The sequence below is a fragment of the Sciurus carolinensis genome, chromosome Y, assembly GCF_902686445.1.
Source record: "Sciurus carolinensis chromosome Y, mSciCar1.2, whole genome shotgun sequence".
Lineage (NCBI taxonomy): Eukaryota > Metazoa > Chordata > Mammalia > Rodentia > Sciuridae > Sciurus > Sciurus carolinensis.
In genome coordinates, this window is record NC_062233.1 from 2,591,170 (window position 1) to 2,612,100 (window position 20,931).

General features: G+C 40.3%; 1 pseudogene; it reads left to right on the plus strand.

Annotated features, from left to right (window-relative positions):
- Positions 1-2,685: 2,685 nt before the first annotated feature.
- On the plus strand, positions 2,686-3,654 carry LOC124973009 (inhibitor of growth protein 1-like; annotated as a pseudogene).
- Positions 3,655-20,931: the final 17,277 nt, after the last annotated feature.

Genomic DNA, 20,931 nt, shown 5'->3' on the forward strand with positions numbered 1-20,931 from the left:
GTTCTTGGCATACAAAATACAGAATGCAACAGGGATTTCCTTCCACTTCTGGGTTAACTCTCTATGGCTTGCTTTTCAAAATATTTAAACCAGGTACTTCTCCCCCAACACCCCCTAATATAAAAACTCTGGGCCACTGGTTTTCTGCTTTTCTTTCACAAATCAGTCACTTTATATTCAAGAAATTAAATTTTTTTTATCTGACCATAAGGTTAATTTATTTAGAAAAAATGTACTCAAAAAAATGTAAACTCTTTAGTAACCTTCTTTATGAAGTCATCCAGCTACATGTAAACTGATCACTCAGCCTGTTTCATATAAAAGTACCAAATCTGGTCTTGGACATTCTGAAGGTTCACCATCTTATGTTTCAAAATACTTGTCTTTTAAAAGCAACTGGATAATTGAAAATTTATAAACCAAGTTCAGCAATAAAAAAAAAAATAAAATAACTACACAGTTGTGCAGTTTTTAAAAGGAATGAGGCATGCTAATAAAATTGAGGGATATTTGTGGTGTATTTTTGGCCAATAAAAGAATATACTATATATGAAAATAATATACTTGTTATTTAAAAAAATAACCTGAATGACTAAAATACTTGATGTCTGGTTACCCAGTAATAAAGAACATATCAGGGGGCAGGGGAGAGGGCAAGTGATCACTTTTTTGGCAGCTTCATTTTTTCTTAAAGAGCAAACAGTACTTTGAGGGGAAAAAAAAAAAAAAAAAAACTATTCTTAAAAATTTATTCCTCCCTACCCCAAATTCTTCTAATGTGTTCAAAACATAGTTATGATTTATCAAAAATAAAGACAGGAGATTCAAAACAAGTAATAACCAAAAGGAAAATCCTGAGTTCTACTCCTGGGTCCTCCCTAAGCTGGTGTTTAAAGCATCCCAAGTAAAAGGACAGGCACAGCACTGACCACCAACAGGAGTACACTCACTCTTACAGTCAGAAAAAGGTAGAAAACATCAGCGCCTGCTCTCAATGTTCTGAGTCCCTCCCCAGGCCCAGGCATCCAGAGCCCTAGGTAGTTTGGATTCTTTTCCTTCAAAACCAACAGAGTAGGGCTGGGTAGTAGCTCAGGGGTAGAGCACTTGCCTAGCATGTGAGAGGCCATGGGTTGGATTCTCAGCACCACACATAAATTAGTTAATAAAACAAAGGTGCATGGACAGCTAAAAACATATTAAAAACAAAACAAAAATGAGAGTCACAGAAGGATCTGAAAAGGCTGGGGCACAGGGGTCTACCAGGCCAGCGATGGCATCTCAGGTCCCCACCCCAGAACCGGGCTGCAGGACCGGCAGAGCACGCGCAGCCTGACCTTTGCTAGGTCCCTGGCCTCCCTGTCCCCAACCCAGACCCAGGCGCAGGACTGGCAGAGAACCCAGAGTCCCTGGCGACCAGTCCAGCTACGCCCAACCTCCCAGGCCTCCCGAAGGCTAAAATCCCCGACCTCCAGGCCCAAACCCCTGGGGTCGGTCTCCAAAACCACCCGCGCTGCCCCAGGACACACCAACCAAGAACCCACACAGAGTGTATTGACTCGAGGCTTGACTCGAGGAAGGCGGCCTGATCCAAAGAAGGCGCATTATTGGAGGGCGGCGGCCTTAACCAAGGGCTGAGGCCTCCTTCCCAGAGGGTGGCAACCTTGTCCGAGGGCGCAGACATTATCCTAGGGCGGCAGGATTACCCGCGCAGCCCTCCCCCACAGCAAGGTGGCGACCTGACAGGAACGAAGTGGACGGTCAGGCACGTGGTCTCCTCCAGTTGTGAACCAGCCAGACCCAACGCAGGGGAGGAAAAGACAGGAGGCCCCATAGTGCTGGTGCCTGCAGAGTGGGTGTACTGGACCAGCACCATACAGGCACAGGTCCTGCCTGGGCACCGCCTGAGAGCTGTGCACGCGCAGAAAGCCACGGCGGTTTGGGGACGCCCCCACGTGGCTCTGCCCACAGTGAACTCGCCCTGTCCAGAACCCCAAACCTCTTGTGTCCTGCTCTAGGACCCAGAAGCACCTGCGGGGATGAGATCATGCGAGAGCAAAGCTCTTCTTCCTAAACTCCTGGCCATGTGTGGACACCTGTGAGCAGGCTGGCGCGGTGCTTGTCCGGGGTGAGTGCCTGCCATGCGGCACTTCAGTGTGCCCAGCAGCACCCAAGGGACTGGGCCTCCTTCTACTGGGCATTTTCAGCTTGCGTTTATAGGTCCGGGATAATGCCTCCCTGGAGGACTTTTCAGAGACTTTTGGAGGGACCTCGCTAAAGGGTCTAAAGTGTTCTGGGCTTTTCAATGATGGGATCGTTTTAGTATTCCCTTAGTGCACAGTTGCTCCGGGGACCAACAGGCCGGGCTCCCCTCCTCCCGCGTGGCAGCTGGCAGCCCTTGCACCTCAACCCTCTCAGGGTGTGTGCTCCTAGGTGCTGCCCACTCACCCCTGCTTTTGTGGGGCCTGTGGGGTTCCATCTGGGAACCCCCTCCACACCTCCCACACCTCCCAGCCAGCAGGGGTCCATGGGGGGCCGCTTCTGGGCCCGCCCCAGTGCTTGGAGGGTCCCCTCGGCCTAGGCAGGTGCAGCTGCTAGCCCTGGGGTTGGGGGGAACCAGAGCTTTTAGGTGCCGGGGTGCAGGAATCTGAAAGCCTCATCCAGTGCAGGGGGGCTCCAAGCTGAACCATGTTGAGTCTTGCCAAAAAGAATCAGATCCACCTGGTGAACTATGTGGAGGATTTCCTTGCCTCCATCAAGGCTCTGCCTTTAGACCTGCTGAGAAACATCTCTCTGATACAGGAGAACAATGGGAAATGCCAAGAAATCCTGAAAGAACTGAATGAACATTATGAGAAGTTGAAAGGAAAGACAGATGGTACCCCAAAACTCTGAGTGCTGACTCCATCCAGAGAGCCCTGATTCAGAACCAACAGCTGAGCGGTGAGAAGATGCAGATCCCAAGTCAGATGGTGGAGCTGGAGGAGAGTCAGACCAGACAAGTGAACAGTCACGTGGAACTCTTGGAGGCACCTCAAAAGTTATCAAGGACACCACTGACAACAGCTGCAGAGCTGGCCAAGAGAAGGCAAAGAAGGAGACAGTTGCACAGGCAGAAAAGCCAAATTACAAGAGTACCCTACGACCACAGAACAATGTGAGTAAGTGATGAATGTATCTAATAATAATCATGACCATGATGACATCACCTCAGGAAAACCCAAGGAGAAGAAGACAAAGACCTCGAAGAAGAGAAAGCACTCCACAGGCTCCACAGCCAAAGCAGAGAAGGAAACAAACCCTGCAAACCTTCCAGTGACTCAAATGAACCCACATACTGTCTGTGCAATCAAGTGGCCTATGAAGAAATGATACCTTATGAAATTAGCAAGTGCCCCTGTTGGATGGTTCCGCTTCTCCTGCTTGGGACTCAGTCACAAACCAAAGCACAAGTGGTATTATACCACATGTCAGGGCAGAAATGAGAAAACGATGAGCAAATCATTGCAGAAATAAAAAAAAAAAAAAAAAAAGCACCCCATAAGTAGTTGTTTATTGACATTCACTAGTAGAACAGAATCAGACCCTGTTTGTATTGCATTGCCACCTATGTCGAGGTGTGTGAATTGTCAAATGCATATTTCAAGGGACTGTTAGAAAAGGTGCAGTTCCCTTCTTTGGGAGAGTAGTGATTCTCTCAGTCTTTCCTTTTCACTGGTACATGTGTGAGAAGATGATGGATTGTGATTCAACATTTTAGGAACTATAAGTTATAGGTTTTAATTAAACACTCTTTAAAAAGTGTCCACACACCTTCCTGAAGTCCTGGACCCCACATTGATAAGTCCTTCCAGAGCCTGTGCCCCTGTCATTGTGCTAAGAGCCTCTCACCTTGGGTTCCTAAATATGAACTTTCAGCTCCCTGAGACCTTGACCTAACTGGGAGATAGAGCTTTGGGCCTATGGGCTTGAACAGCCAATGAGTGCATCACACTCAAAAAACTGAAGACGCTATGCACTCAGTGTGCTTAAGCATCCTGCAAAACATTACCTGAAAGAGAGACTGTTGAGGAGGAGAGAGAGAATGGCTCATTGATCAGGCAGCTAGAAAGCACTGCCACCAGTGATCCTGATTGAAGACTACCCTTACAGTTTCCTAAGATACATTAGAACACCCTTGATGTTGCTGTCCAGCAGGACATAAAGACACGTACACCTCAGATTGTCATGAAGGAGCTTCTTCTTTATTCGGATCCTAACAACAACAACCCCCAAAAACAGTCTCACCCTCAATATATAAGCAGTCTCATGCATAAGCAATTTCTATCAGATATGTCCACCCAATCCTGTTAAAGGTCAAGCAATCACCAGCTCAAGCATACATGTAGCCAATTGTAACAGCTTCCTGTTTTTCACCAGGCATACCAAGCATGCCCTTTGGCTCCCTGCCAGCCCACATCTTCCCGTTTGTTTATAAAAAGACTGTACCTTTCTTAGGTTGTCCTTGACAGAGCAACATCCTTACCTGTCATCGGAAAATGAAGCTTATATCTCATTCCCTGTCTTAGATTGGTATGAGCTCTTCACGAATCTTACCCATCTCTAACTACTGGTCTAGCATAGCCAAACTTGGGGGGAGGTTCCCACATAACCTGCTAAGTCGCAGGAGCCATTTGGGAAGGGTGCTAAGTCAGGAGAGAAGGGTACAGTAGTTAACCCTAATGTGAAATTAGTGGTAAGAATAGGAGGATATAGATTGGAAGAGTTAGTAAGGAGCAAAGGGCAAGGCCACGCCTTTACTATCCCCCATAGGTAACACACGGCTCCTCCATTAACATGGTGAGGGATCATCAACAACAGCAGTTGAAGGAACTTCCACATCTTCTTGTTGTTCTTGGTTTTCTATTGAGGAAGCCTTGGCCAATCTTTCAGTCACCCAAATTGGCGATTGTGCGTCCTGCGGGAAAACACAACAGATCCTCGGGTCCAGATTAATACTGGATCCAGGCCTTTCCATTGTCCCAATAGAATGTCCTTCCAGAGCACTTCAGGTAGATGTTTTTTATTAGGCTCTGAATGATGGTCAACTGCCGATCTGCCTTCAGAATCAAGATTTAAAAAATTTAAAATGAACAAGGCAACAGATAATTTGTCTTTTGGGGATCTGTATGATGCCCCTATTCCCCCTTTTTGTTTATAAAGCATGTTTTTAAGCATTAAACGGGCCCGCTCAACAATGATTTGTCTAGTAGGATTATAGGAAATTCCTGTGACATGTTGAATACCAAAGGTGGAACAAAATTGTTTAAAGACCTGGGACGTATATCCAGGACCATTATCTGCTTTAATTTGTTTGGGGACCCCTAGGATGGAGAAAGAATGTAAACAGTGTGTTATTACATCTTTGGTTTTTTTCTCCAGTGTGAGCAGAGGCCATAATAAATCCTGAAAAGGTATCTATTGACACATGGATGAATTGTAGTTTTCCAAATTCTGAATAATGAGTTACATCCATTTGCCAAATATGATTGGGCTGATGCCCTTTTGGATTTACTCCTAAAGAGGGGTTAGGAATAAGTGTAGCACATTTAGCACAAGACTTGACTATGTCTCAAGCTGTTGCTTTAGTAATCTGATAGCAAAAACATAGAGTAGAAGCATTTATGTGAAATTTGGAATGAAAATTTTTTGCATTTTCAAGTGCATCAAAGATATGTGGGTATCTAGTGGCCATGTCTTTTAAATCATTGTGTAAACTTAGAGGACCTAGAAGGCCAGTATGAACCCAAACATGCCCAATAAAAAAGGGTGTTTTCTATTCCAAAGTAGTTTTTGTAAAGATTGTAAATACTTAGTGATGGTGGAAGTGAGGGAGAGCAGACCAGTTAATTCTAAATTTTGAATAGCATTAACAAAGTATTTGTTATCAGAGAATAGGTTAAAAGGCTCATGGTGGGTTCAGAATACTTCTATAGCTACTAATAGTTCTGTTTGTTGTGCAGATAGAGTATTAAACAGCAATGTTTCTGTAACCATTATTTACAGTAATAGCACCTGTACCATTTTTTGATCCATCAGTAAATATAAGGGTAGCTCCTATAATAGGTTCTTTTCGGGTGACTTTGGGGAAAATTATAGGATGTTAAATCCAAAATTGGAGAAGAGGCTCAGATGGCAAATGATTGTCAAACACAGCAGAAGTACTAGTAAAGACTATAGCCCATGAATTTGAATTTTTAATAAGATATTGTATTTGATCAGTAGTATAAGGAGTAGTTATTGTTGAGGAATGCGACCCAAAGGTGGAAAGGGATACTTTTAATGCCCTAAGGATTAATTCTGCCACAAATTCAGTAAACAAGGATAAGACCTTGTTAGGGGCATAATTCACGTGAACCCATAGAATAGGACGCTTTTACCAAAACACTCCTGTGGGTAACTTATTTGTGGCCAAGACAATGAATGATAAAGGCTTAACTAGGTCAATACGATCAAGATGAACTTTTCCATAGCTGTTTCAACAAGCCTGAGAGCTGTTCGAGCATTAGGGGTAAGCACCCACTTAGAAAGGGGATCAGAATCACCTTTAAGAGTGTCAAACAGGGGACCCAAACTTGAGGTGGGTAAGTGAAGGTAAGGTCTAATCCAGTTAATGTCACCTAATACTGCTCTGGCAGAGGCACAGAGGTCCAATCCTGCGCTTCCTCTTGTTTGTCTAATTGGGGAGTCAAGGGGCAATGGATCCAAGGTACGGACTGGATAGTCCCGTATATTTGTGGGCCCCGAGGCCAGGGGCCCTGATTCCCATTTATTGGAGGTAAAGGGTTACCATCTTTGTCTCTGGTTGATTTACATTCACTTGTCCAGTGTTTCCCTTTTTTACATCGGGGACATAATTTTGGCACAGGACCCTGGGGACAGTCCTTTTTTATGTGTCCATATTGTTTACACCAATAACACTGTTGGCCTGGGTGGGGGTCGCATTGCCTCTAAGACCCTGTGCAAGCACTGCAGCCATCACCTGACCTTGAATAAAAGCCTCATTAATATCCCTACAAGCCTTTAAATAGGCTCCAAGGTCTTTGTTTTTCCAAGGTCTTTTTGCTTCTTTATACCATGTATTTGCTTCCTCATATGCAAGCTGTTTGACTAAAGGCATAGCCTGGTCTACATCTCCAAATATATGTCCTGCTGTTTGAATCAATCGGCATAGTGTTCATTGTTGCCTTGAATAACCTTAGATAACTGTCCTTGAAGATCACCAGCACCTGAAAGCGTTTTCCAAACTTTAGTGGCAGTAGTACTAATTTGTTGATACACACCAGGGTGGAAATTAATCTGATTACCTTGCTCTTCATATGGTCCTTGGCCTGTCAGTATGTCTAGATTCCATTGAGGATTGCCCGCAACTGCATTATGTCAGGCAGCATCAGAACATAACTCCTGGTTGGCCACCTTCCACATAAGATATTTTCCCCCAGATAAACATGCCTTTGGTAAATTACCCCAATCAGTTCGAGTAAGATTTTTGACTTGCAACATTCTCTAATAAAAAAATGCAGCTTGTACTCCATTGGACATAACTGCCTCTTTTAACTGTTTCACTAATTTTATATCTAATATTTGATGATATCTCTCATTGTTTTGATCTTCAAATACCGGGAATATTGGGAACACCAGTTGAGATTCTACATCAGCCCAGTCTGGGGAGCCACCCCTGTGCATGAAGTACATGCGCCCCTACAACTTGGAAAAGAGTGGTGACCTGGATTATACGGCAGAGGGCGTGGAGTGGTAGGGGCTAAATGCCACTGAGAGAACTTCTTTTCTAGCTCTGCCTCCGATAGTTCCTGTTTTTCAGAGTCACATTCCTGTTCTGGGTCTGAACATCTACTTTCTCTCTCAGAAGCTCGACTTGATTATTATTCTTTTACAGTTTCTAATATCTCTTCCCCTTCTCTTAGCTGTTCTTGAAATTTGGGTTTTTTGGACGTCGGACAGAAAGGAATTAATGTCCATATAGGCAAAGTACCAAGAGGGAGAGGCATTACGAGAGTCTTCCATGCAAATCCATGAAATTTAAACAGAAACCAAACAAGAAAAAGTCACAAAAATATTAACACAACTAACACCTTACACACATTTATTTACTATGACATCCTTTGCTGTCTCTTGGGACAGCCTTCTATTAAGTTCCCTCACCAGGGGAGCCTTCCGTTAGTACCTTAAGGCCACTGTTTCCTTGAATAGGGAAACCTGCTAGTTGACTACTAGTTGACTGTGCTAGTGAAAAATTTTCTCCTTTATTACTTACCTGAGTGCTCACTGTTTCCCTTACAGGCCACCAAATGTTGCCGTTCAGCGGGACATAAAGACACATACACCTCAGATTCTCATAAAGGAGCTTCTTCTTTATTCGAATCCCAACAACAACAACAACCCCCAAAAAGCAGTCTCACCCTCAATATATAAGCAGTCTCATGCATAAGCAATTTTGATCAGATATGTCCACCCATTCCTGTTAAAGGTCAAGCAATCACCAGCTCAAGCATATATGTAGGCAAATGTAACGGCTTCCTGTTTTTCACCAGGCATACCAAGCATGCCCTTTGACTCCCTGCCAGCCCACACTTGATACCCAGGTTACTGGTTTCCATGGAAAATGATCATGTACACAGTGTTTAGAAAGGACATGATAGCAAGGTCAAAACTTCAAATCACAAAATAAAATAAGGTGGCCAACCATTCAGCTAAACATCATTTTGAGTCTAAGGTATGAGTGCATACCCAGGCCTCTGAACATGGCAAATCTCACTCATTGACCTTCTGTAGTCAGTCATGGGCCACAGATTCATGTAGTCTCATCTTCGGCTCTCTTGCCTTTGCCTAGAGCACTCCCAAGTGATGTACTTGCAGAACAGTTTTACAGGCTTAGTTTTCTGCTACTCCAAGCAGAAACTTTAGCACATTAAAATAGCTTACCATAAGAAATTAAGTACGAATACTAATCTAAGTTAGGAAGAGGACTAAAGTCATTGAACATCTGTTTTGACTTGCCTTCTTTCTTCATATATTTTCTTTTTCCCTTCTGCTATAGCAATTTTTCACAACTAGATTTCTACTGAGTTAACATTAAACACAGTTTTGGTTTTTTTTTTTTTTTTTTTTTTTTTCTCTTTTTCCTTTTTGTTGTGCTGGGGATTTAACCCAGGGCCTTTTACATGGGAGGCATGCATTCTACCAACTGAGCTATATCTCCAGCCACTACATTATTTTTAATAAGGCTACTAATATGTACTTTGTTAATAAAAAGTACTAGTGTTATGAGGATAGTTGGACTGCAAATAATCAAGCTAGCAGCTCTTTATCTTCTGGGGTACACATACTTCAGGGGGCCACCCACCTTCACTCTCAGACCATTTCTGACTGTGTCTCCATTTAGCACTTTTAGCATATCATTAAATACTTGTGTATGTGTATTGCTACTGTTTGTAACCCATAAAGAGTGGGTACATTCCTAATGTGTCTGCTCTTTCTCCCTACAGCCTGGTATAGGGTTTGCTACAATATTAATATTTTACACTCATTCTTTGCTACAATATTAATACCCATTGTTGAATGGTAATCTAAATTATTTCATCTTCTAGGACTAGAGATCTAGTTAGATTTTAATGTAGATGGCTCATGGATAATGTATTCCTAGAGTCTTTCATACATTGTTAGAGCAAGTCTGGTCCTAGCCATAGAGGTAACACTTGCTCTAATTCTTCATACTGGGTGACTTCAATTTTATTAAGCAGAAAATACTCCAAGTGTGGCATACTTGTTTGGCACTCTTCTGACAGTACTGTGGAAGCAGAAGCCTGTTATATCAGAAATACTCTGTTATTAAAGGCATAAGGCATTCAGCCAATGTGTAATAAAATTACCATGTTCAACATACAAACTGCTGTCATCATCATTTGGGTTCATGCCTCCTGCAGGCATAACATTAGCACTGCCATGTTTTCTTCAAGGATTAGAGGTCTCCATGTGTTGCCAGTATTGCCTAGTACCTTCCTGACACCTTTTTTTTTTTTTTGGAGTTTTTTTTTATTTTTATTTTTATTTATTTATTTTTTGTGTGTGTGGTGCTGGTGATTGAACCCAGGGCCTTGTGCTTGTGATGCAATCACTCTGCCAACTGAGCTATATCAGCAGTCTATTTTATTTTTAAAAAATATTTAGCAATTTCCTACCACCTGTACTATGTAATAGGTTTTTCTACCATGGTTTGTAGAGCCAAGCCCAGTTTGTTTCATGTCTCTCATTTTTTTCCACATGTCTGGCAAAAATCCCACATTAATATCCTACTAAATGTGGAACTTGTCTATTCTGCAGTTTTATATCTTTGTATCATTTCAGTTGGGTAGATCACCTCTACCCATTCGCCAACCCCCACCCCCCAAAAAATAACAAAACAATGAAACAATTACTACTTCTTAAAGAATTATCTTCAATGTACTTAATTTTTCTCTATTTGTGTTTTCACTTGAATGATCACATAATGAGAAACCCTGTAGTCAAAACTCCAGATCAGGAGCTAATGAGATAAGAGTAGCTTATCCTCTAGAGAAAAGTGGGAAAGATAGCTAAGACTTTAAGCCATGGTTCTAAGAAGTGTGATCTGGGACCAGCAACATCAAATTTCAAAGGGATTAATGAGTACAAATTCAAAGGGCCAACTTAGCAAATCTGCTCAATACTCACAACACATTAAAGAGTGAGATCCATTAGTTCAAACCACAAACTGTCAAAGGTTTTTTATATGCATATATATATATATATATATATATATATATATAAAATATGTGATTCACAGATAAGAAACTGAGTAGAAAATAGGCTTTCTTTTGCACAAATACTCCATTTCAAATATCGCCAATGTCTGCAATGGCTGAGGAAATTGCGCTCATTGTTCAGGGACATACTGCAGTATTTCTTGCTCTTGAATCTGTCTTAACCTTCTGGGTCACAGCATGCTGTTGTTGCATTGCTGCACATGGTTCCTGGTGACGGGTGCCTTGTGTATTTGTCAATGTGACTGAGAAGACTACAGAATCAGTCCTCTCCACACAGGAAGACTGCCCTGAACTGTGTATCATGACTGCTATACTGGGTCTTGATTTTTAGTAGATGTTCTTTGTTTCTTTCCTTCTGAAACTACTCAGCCAAAATACCAAGTGGATAGCAGACTTTTGTGGTTTTCAAGTATTTTGTAAATATATTATCTGAAACTCCCTAACACTTTCAAAAAATGTGACAAAGTTTATATAATGTTATTTTACAAAAAGTCTTTAGAAATAGCAACCTGAACTCTAAGTGAATATCACCCTTTCAAGACATCTAACAAGTGCAAATATACACACTTTGCTGTAGCCTACCACTTCCTCCACCAAAGCATTCACTGCAAAATACTGAAGATCAAAAAAGTTTAATCCAGAGGTTGTTTTTAGCTGCTTAAAAATAAGTAACTATTAGAATCTAAGCGATTGTATTGCAATTGAAAATGAATTATGACAACATACATTCCTAAAATCATTTAATCTTAAGTGAATATTTCAGAAATTCCTGCCATGTGTAATGTTAAAAATAAACATTGACCTGGGGAGATAGCTCAGTTGGTAGAGTGCTTGCCTTGCAAGCACAAGACCCTGGGTTTAATCCCCAGCAATGCAGAAAATAAATTAAACAAATAAATAAATAAAACGTGTTTCTACAGTTTATATCCAATTGGAAATTAACTCAAATATAATCTTTAATAACTTTAAGCCATAGTATATTTGTATATGTGATAAATATACATAATGTATGTCCCTCCTTATTACTTCATCTGACAACACATTATCAAAGACATTTATGTGGTTGTTTTCAGTCTTTTTTCTCAGTTTGTGAGAATTCGCTTTAAAATACCTTGTCTGTTAAAGGATGTTAACCTCTGCTGATGCCTACATCGGCTTTTTCTTCTTTATCTGGCTAAGTCATTTTAATAAAGAAAGTGTAGAGATAACCACTTTATCCACTGATGAAGTCACAAGTTTCTGATTGTATGTTAGTGTGGCTTTAATTTAGATTATATTTAAAGTGTACAAAATTAATTATTTTTAATATTTATGTTGTAATAGTCTAGGAGGTGGGAGGACATGAAGAAGAGAAAGAAATTTTAAAGTCAATTATAGCACTTATTGTTCATTTACTCAAATTCACTAGGCTACATTACTAGTAGAAACTTTAAATTCATGTTATATAGAGAGGTTATTAATTGTAACTTAGAAATTATACAAGATTTAATATTGGTAGGCTAAGTCTTAAAATAAATAACAAAGTTATCAGAAAATTAAGCTTTTCATAGAAAAATAACCATTTCTAATGCAATGCCTACAGTAAAGAAAACAATGACTCCGACTAAAATTATGATTACCCATGGTTTTAAACCTATAAAGATATTCTTTATTACAAACTAAATTTATCAAAACCATACTAAGTAGGTTGGGATGTAGCTCAGGGTTAGAGTGCTTACCTACATGTGCATGTCCTCACTTCAATTCCTTGTACCACTGAATATATATGTGTATTTGTGTGTGTGTGAGTGCATGTACATATAAATGCTTTTTATTTATATAAATTTTAATTTTTGTTTACTGCATAACTAGGGTATGAACACAGTGCACTTTGCCACCAAACTATATCCCCAGCCCTATTTGTTTTTATTGAGTCAGGGGCTCACTAACTTGCCCCCAATGACCTTGAATTTGTAATCTACATGCCTTAGTTTTCCTATTTGCTAGGATTAGAGGCACACACCACCATACACAGCTTAAATTAACATTTTAAAAGAAACTCAATTTCAGTAAATATTTTCTGACACTAGATAACACTAAGGATATGACATTAATCTCTGAGATAGTTACTGCCTTCATAAGTTAGTATTCAAGAAATGTATGGAAGAAAGTAACTCATGATATAATATAAGGGTACAGATAATATGCTGTTGCTTTATAGAAGTACTTCATGTCAAAAGTCAACTCTGAATTAAGATTAGACATTTTGATAGAACTTTTGAATTTCAGACATGATAAGAATGGTCATTTTATTTTTTTAATTTTTTTTATTTTTTTTATTATTGTAAACAAATGGTATACATGTTGTTTCTCTGTACATGGCGTAAAGGCATACCATTTGTGTAATCATAAATTTACATAGGGTAATGTTGTTTGATTCATTCTGTTATTTTTTCCCTTCCACCCCACCCCTACCACCTCTCTTTTCCCTCTATACAGCCCTTCCTTCCTCCATTCTTGCCCCCCTCCCTAACCCTAACTCTAACTCTAACACTAACCCCTCCCACCCCCCATTATGTGTCATCATCCACTTATTGGCGATATCATTCGTCCTTTGTTTATTTTGAGATTGGCTTATCTCACTTAGCATGATATTCTCCAGTTTCATCCATTTGCCTGAAAATGCCATAATTTTATCATTCTTTATGGCTGAGTAATATTCCATTGTGTATATATATATACCACATTTTCTTTATCCATTCATCAATTGGAGGACATCTAGGTTGGTTCCCCAATCTGGCTATTGTGAACTGAGCAGCTATGAACATTGATGTGGCTATATCTCTGTAATATGCTGATTTTAAGTCCTTTGGGTATAGGCCAAGGAGTGGGATAGCTGGGTCAAAGGGTGGTTCCATTCCAAGTTTTCTAAGGAGTCTCCACACTGCTTTCCAGAGTGGTTGCACTAATTTGCAACCCAACCAGCAATGTATGAGTGTACCTTTCTCCCCACATCCTCGCCAACACCTGTTGTTGCTTGTATTCTTGATAATAGCCATTCTAATTGGGCTGAGATGGAATCTTAGGTGGTTTTGATTTGCATTTCTCTTATTACTAGAGATGTTGAACATTTTTCCATAGGTTTGTTGATTGCTTGTAGATCTTCTTCTGTGAAGTGTCTATTCATTTCCTTAGCCCATTTGTCGACTGGATTATTTGCACGCTTGGTGTAGAGTTTTTTGAGTTCTTTATAGATTCTGGAGATTAGTGCTCTATCTGAAGTATGATTGGCAAAGATTTTCTCCCACTCTGTAGACTCTTTCTTCGCATTGCTGATAGTTTCCTTTGCTGAGAGAAAGCTTTTTCGTTTGAATCTATCCCAGTTATTGATTCTTGCTTTTATTTCTTGTGCTGTGGGAGTCCTGTTGAGGAACTCTGGTCCTAAGCCGACATGTTGAAGCTCTGGACCTACTTTTTCTTCTATAAGATGCAAGGTCTCTGGTCTGATTCCAAGATCCTTAATCCATTTTGAGTTTAGTTTCATGCATGGTGAGAGATATGGGTTTAGTTTCATTCTGTTGCATATGGATTTCCAATTCTCCCAGCTCCATTTGTTGAAGAGGCTATCTTTTCTCCATTGCATATTTTTGGCCCCTTTGTCTAGTATGAGAAAATTGTATTTATTTGGGTTTGTGTCCGTGTCCTCTATTCTGTATCATTGATCCACCTTTCTATTTTGGTACCAATACCATGCCGTTTTTGTTACTATTGCTTTGTAGTAGAGTTGAAGATCTGGTATTGTGATACCCCCTGCTTCACTCTTTCTGCCAAGGATTGCTGTAGCTATTCTGGGTTTTTTATTCTTCCAGATGAATTTCATAACTTCTTGCTCTATTTCTGTAAGGTACATTATTGGGATTTTAATTGGAATTGCACTGAATCTGGATAGCACTTTAGGTAGTATAGCCATTTTGACAATATTAATTCATCCTATCCAAGAACATGGGAGATCTTTCCATTTTCTAAGGTTTTCTTTAATTTCTTTCTTTAGTGTTCTGTAGTTCTCATTGTACAGGTCTTTCACCTCTTTTGTGAGATTGATTCCCAAGTATTTTATTTTTTTCGAAGCTATTGTGAATGGGGTAGTTTTCCTAATTTCTCTTTCTGAAGATTCATCGCTTATGTATAAAAATGCCTTAGATTTATGTGCATTGATCTTACATCCTGCTACTTTACTGAATTCACTTATGAGATCTAAAAGTTTTCTGGTGGAATTTACTGGTTCCTCTAAGTATACAATCATATCATCAGCAAATAGGGATAGTTTGAGTTCTTCTTTTCCAATTCGTATCCCTTTAATTTCTTTGGTCTGTCTAATTGCTCTGGCTAGAGTTTCAAGGACGATATTGAATAGAAGTGGTGAAAAGGGCATCTCTGCCTTGTTCCAGTTTTTAGAGGGAATGTTTTCAGTTTTTCACCATGTAGAATGATATTAGCCATGGGCTTAGCATAGATGGTCTTTACAATGTTGAGGAATGTTCCTGCTATCCCTATTTTTTCTAGTGTTTTGAGCATAAAGGGGTGCTGTATTTTATCAAGTGCTTTTTCTGCATCTATTGAAATAATCATGTGATTCTTGACTTTAAGTCTGTTGATATGGTGAATTACATTTATTGATTTCCTGATGTTGAACCAACCTTGCATCCCTGGGATGAAACCCACTTGATCATGGTGCACTATCTTTTTAATATGTTTTTGTATGCGATTTGCTAAAATTTTGTTCAGAATTTTTGCGTCGAAGTTCATTAAGTATATTGGTCTGAAATTTTCTTTCCTCGATGTGTCTCTGTCTGGTTTACGTATCAGGGTAATATTGGTTTCATAGAATGAGTTTGGGAGGGTTCCCTCCTCTTCTATTTTATGGAATACTTTGAGAAGTATTGGAATGAGCTCTTCTTTAAAGGTTTTGTAGAACTCGGCTAAGAACCCATCTGGTCCTGGACTTTTCTTTGTTGGTTTACTTTTGATTACTTCTTCTATTTCATTACTTGAAATTGGTCTATTTAAATTGTGTATGTCCTCCTCGTTCAGTTTAGGCAATTCATATGTCTCTAGAAACCTATTGATGTCTTCAAAATTTTCTATTTTGTTGGAGTATAGATTTTTAAAATAGCTTCTAATTATGTTTTCTATTTCAATCGTGTCTGTTGTGATATTTCCTTGTTCATTCCGAATTTTAGTGATTTGGGTTTTCTCTCATCTTCTCTTTGTTAGTGTGGCTAAAGGTTTGTCAATTTTATTTTTTCAAAGAACCAACTATTTATTTTGTCAATTTTTTGTATTGTTTCTTTTGTTTCAATTTCCTTGATTTCAGCTCTGAGTTTAACTATTTCCTGTCTTCTACTACTTTTGGTGTTGGTCTGTTCTTCTTTTTCTAGGGCTTTGAGCTGTAGTGTTAGGTCGTTTATTTTTTGAGTTTTACTTCTTTTATTAAATGCGCTCCATGAAATAAATCTTCCTCTTAGTACTGCTTTCATAGTGTCCCAGAGATTTTGATATGATGTTTCTTTGTTCTCATTTACCTCTAAGAATTTTTTAATTTCCTTCCTTATATCTTCTGTTATCCATTCATCATATAATAGCATATCGTTTAATCTCCAGGTGTTGGAGTAGTTTCTGTTTTTTACTATTTCATTTATTTCTAACTTCAATCCATTATGATCTGATAGAATACAAGGTAGTGTCTCTATCTTCTTGTATTTGCTGACATTAACTTTGTGGCATAATATATGGTCTATTTTAGAGAAGGATCCATGTGCTGCTGAGAAGAAAGTGTATTCGCTCTTGGTTGGATGGTATATTCTATAAATGTCTGTTAAGTCTAAATTATTGATTGTGTTATTGAGATCTATGGTTTCTTTGTTCAATTTTTGTTTGGAAGATCTGTCCAGTGGTGAGAGAGGTGTGTTAAAATCACCTAGTATTATTGTGTTATGGTCTATTTGGTTTCTAAAATTGAGAAGGATTTGTTTGACATACATGGGTGAGCCACTGTTTGGGGCATAGATGTTTATGATTGTTATGTCTTGCTGATTTATGCTTCTCTTAAGCAGTATGAAATGTCCTTCTTTATCCCTTCTGACTAACTTTGGCTTGAAGTCCACATTATCTGAAATGAGGACGGATACCCCAGCTTTTTTGCTGAGTCCATGTGCGTGGTATGATTTTCCCCATCCTTTCACCTTTAGTCTATGGTTATCTCTTTCTCTGAGGTGAGTCTCTTGCAGGCAACATGTTGTTGCATCTTTCTTTTTAATCCAATCTGCCAGTCTATGTCTTTTCATTGATGAATTCAGGCCATTAACATTCAGGGTTATTGTTGAGATATGATTTGTATTCCCGGTCATTTGGTTCATTTTTAAAATTTTATTTATTTATTTATTTATTTATTTATTGATTGATTGATTGACACATCTTGGATCCTCCTTTATTTGACAGTTCCTTTAGGATAATTCCTCCCTTTGCTGATTTGCTTCTATGTTTTTTATTTTTTCCTCATGAAATATTTTGCTGTGAATGTTCTGTAATGCTGACTTTCTTTTTGTAAATTCTTTTAGCTTTTGTTTATCATGGAATGATTTTATTTCATCATCAAATTTGAAGGTAAATTTTGCTGGGTATAAGATTCTTGGTTGGCATCCATTTTCTTTCAGAACTTGAAAAATATTGTTCCAGGCCCTTCTATCTTTTAGGGTCTCGATTGAAAAATCTGCTGATATCCGTATTGGTTTCCCCCTGAATGTAATTTGGTTCTTTTCTCTCACAGCCTTTAAAATTCTGTCTTTATTTTGTATGTTAGGTATTTTCATTATAATGTGCCTTGGTGTGGGTCTGTTGTAATTTTGTGTATTTGGAGTCCTATAAGCCTCTTGAACTTGATTTTCCATTTCATTCTTCAGATTTGGGAAATTTTCTGATATTATTTCATTGAATAGATTGTTCATTTCTTTGATTTGTTTCTCTAAGCCTTCCTCAATCCCAATAATTCTCAAATTTGGCCTTTTCATGATATCCCATAGTTCTTGCAGATTCTGTTCATGATTTCTTACCATCTTCTCTGTTTGTTCAACTTTGTTTTCAAGGTTAAATATTTTGTCCTCAATATCTGAAGTTCTTTCTTCCAGGTGTTCTATCCTATTGGTTATGCTTTCTATGGAGTTCTTAATTTGGTTTATTGTTTCCTTCATTTCAAGGATTTCTGTTTGTTTTTTTTCAATATCTCTAACTCTTTATTGAAATGATCTTTTGCTTCCTGAATTTGCTCTGTTAAGTGTCGATTGGTGCGATCATTCAATGCCTGCATTTGCTCTTTCATCTCATCGTTTGCTTCCCTAATCATTTTAATTATGTACATTCTGAACTCCCTTTCTGTCATTTCTTCTGCCATGCTGTCATTGGATTTTATTGAAGTAACATCTAGATTTGTTTGGGGCATTTTCTTCCCTTGTTTTCTCATATTGTTCAGGAATCAGTGGGTCATTAAGATATTGCATATTTCCTCTCTCAACTTATAATGTCCCTGAAGATTGCTAGTATATCCCCTCTTATCCTTCAGTAGCCTGAAGTCTTGGAGGAAGTTGATAATGCAGAGCTCCATGAAGAAGCTGCCTCTCTAGGGGTGGTGACACTCAGGTGGGGTATATTTCCTACTAGTGGGCAGAGGTGCCTCCACTTGTTGACTAATGGTCATCCAACAGGGAACTAGGCTGCTGGCTGAGGAAAGGTCTGTTTGTGCCTGTGTTTCTTGTTTTACCGTCCCTGTGGGAAAACCTCACCCGGCAGGGAAGACTCACTCGGTGGGGACATCTCGCTGGTCAGTTCCCCTCCTAGAGGTTCCCTCACTCTACAACTACCACCTGGGCTGGGCTGTCTTCCTCTGCAACATTCCCAGGGGCCCGGACCTACCTCCTGGGCCTGGGAGCCTCACCCTTCGCAGACTAGTCTCCTTAGGCTGCCTCTCTCAGAGAATCTGCCCACAGTCCTGGAAACTTCGCTCTGCCCCTAGGCGTGTCTCTGTGCGGCTTTTTCAGCAAGAAGCCACCTAGCTCCTCAGACCCTGCTCTGCACCTAATCACCTGGCTATGGGGCCCCTCCTCTGAGCCGCCACCTGGAGCCCCATACAATAGCTCCAATACCCAGAGACCCGCCACACACTTCCTCCTCTGGACAGCGGCCCGATTTCCGACGCAGTCACTAGGAGTCCAAGCAACTCACTTCGCGTCTCCTCCTCCCGCCAACCGCCCGTAGCCCTAGGCAGTCACTCCAAGTCCAAGTGACGCACCCTGTTCCTCCTCCTCCTCCTCGGGGTAGCCCCCCGGGTGTTCAGGTGCGGTGGCTCCGAGACCAAGTGACCCACTGCGCTCCTCCTCCAGGCAGGTCACCGGTGTTCAGGAGTGGTCACTTTTAGACTAATCAACTCACCACTCGCCTCCTCCTCTGGCAACCACCTGTTGCTCTGATGCAGTCACTCCTAGACCAATTGACCTGCCACACTTCTCCTCTTCCTCCAGGCAACCCCTTGGTGTTCAGAAACGGTCATTCTGAGTCCAAACAGCTCGCCACGCAGCTCCTTCTCAGGCAGCCACCCGGAGCCCCAGTGGTTGCTCCGAGTCCAAGCGCTGTGCTGAGCCGCCTCCTCTACGATGTTCCCAGTTTTCCATGTTTACTGCTCCAGTGGGGGAGGTCATGCAGCTGAGCCTGATGCTCCTATTCTCTCACTAGCTTGCTACAGTTTATGATAATGGTTGCCTACCTTATTTTTCAGGGACTTGAAGCCACATTTGTTGAAACTACTGACTTTTCACTTGGACCTGTGCAAGTGTTCATGGATAACCTTCTGAGGTCATAGAGCTGAAAACTCTACCCTCAGATCATGCTAAGCCCCTGTTTCTGAACACACACATCCTATAAAGATCTATGGAGCTTTATTATGCAGAGCACTGAGCACTTCACTTTCAAGTACTTTTTCCCTTAGATCATTCTCTTCTTTATCAGTAAATACTCCTGAAACTCCATCCTACAGAAGGTGAATTTGAGGCTTGGATTTCCTGTCTCAGCTAAGGCATCTTGCAAGTAAACTGTACTTCACAAAGTTCCCTGTGTTCCGGGGCTACTGCCCCATCCGGGACGCCTCCCCAACAGGAGAGACTCACCCGGCAGCCTTGAGCTGCCCAAGACTTGTCCCAAGTCTCTCACTATCTCCTCTTTTGAATCCTGCATCCTGGAGCAACATGAAATGCAGCCGACCTCTAGTCCGCCATCTTGAAAATCAAGAATGGTCATTTTAGAGGCACAGATAACAAAGAGTAATGCTAACAATATGTGGTGTGTTTTCAAAGAACAGAGTTTAATCTTACTTAGTCAAAACTTATGAAGAGGATAATAGAAACAAAGCCTAGGAAAGTAGACTGGCAAATCTCGGTTAGTGATTAGAGTGGATGCAGTAAACAGCAAAAAGACAGAGCTCTGTGTTCCTTTTTTAAACTCACAGTTGAATTCTGAATTAAAGGTGATGAATTCCTTGGTCAGCAAACCTCATCTTTCATGGTCAGGTTTTGAACCACAGTAATAAGGCCAGGCACTGAAGTGAAAACTCTCACTATAGATTTCTCCTGTTCTGAAGGGGTTGATAAGCACAATGATCATGAAGAACTGACTGGGATCAGCTGATCTTCAAATAATGTGGTTTCTTTTTTAATTCTAGTAAATTGGATAGTTTCCTAAAATAGTACTAAAAATATGAGTTATGACAACAAATTCATTATTAAGCTATGACACAGACTTTTAAATGAAAAATCCTAAAGCAAAACCTTAAGCTAAATAATGCCATTCCTCCTAGCAAAAAAGAGTGGATAAATCTGTGTATTTTAAATTCTGTATCCTTTCAAATGGATATTTACAGAGGTTGTCCAGCACCAAATTTTCTGGACAGATAGGCAGTACTATTCACTTTGAAGGTCACAGCTCAATGTCAAATACGAGCCAGGAAGCACAAGTGACTGGACCCCAGGGATCCCACCACCTATGCTGCCAGAACTAACCAAAAGTCCATGTG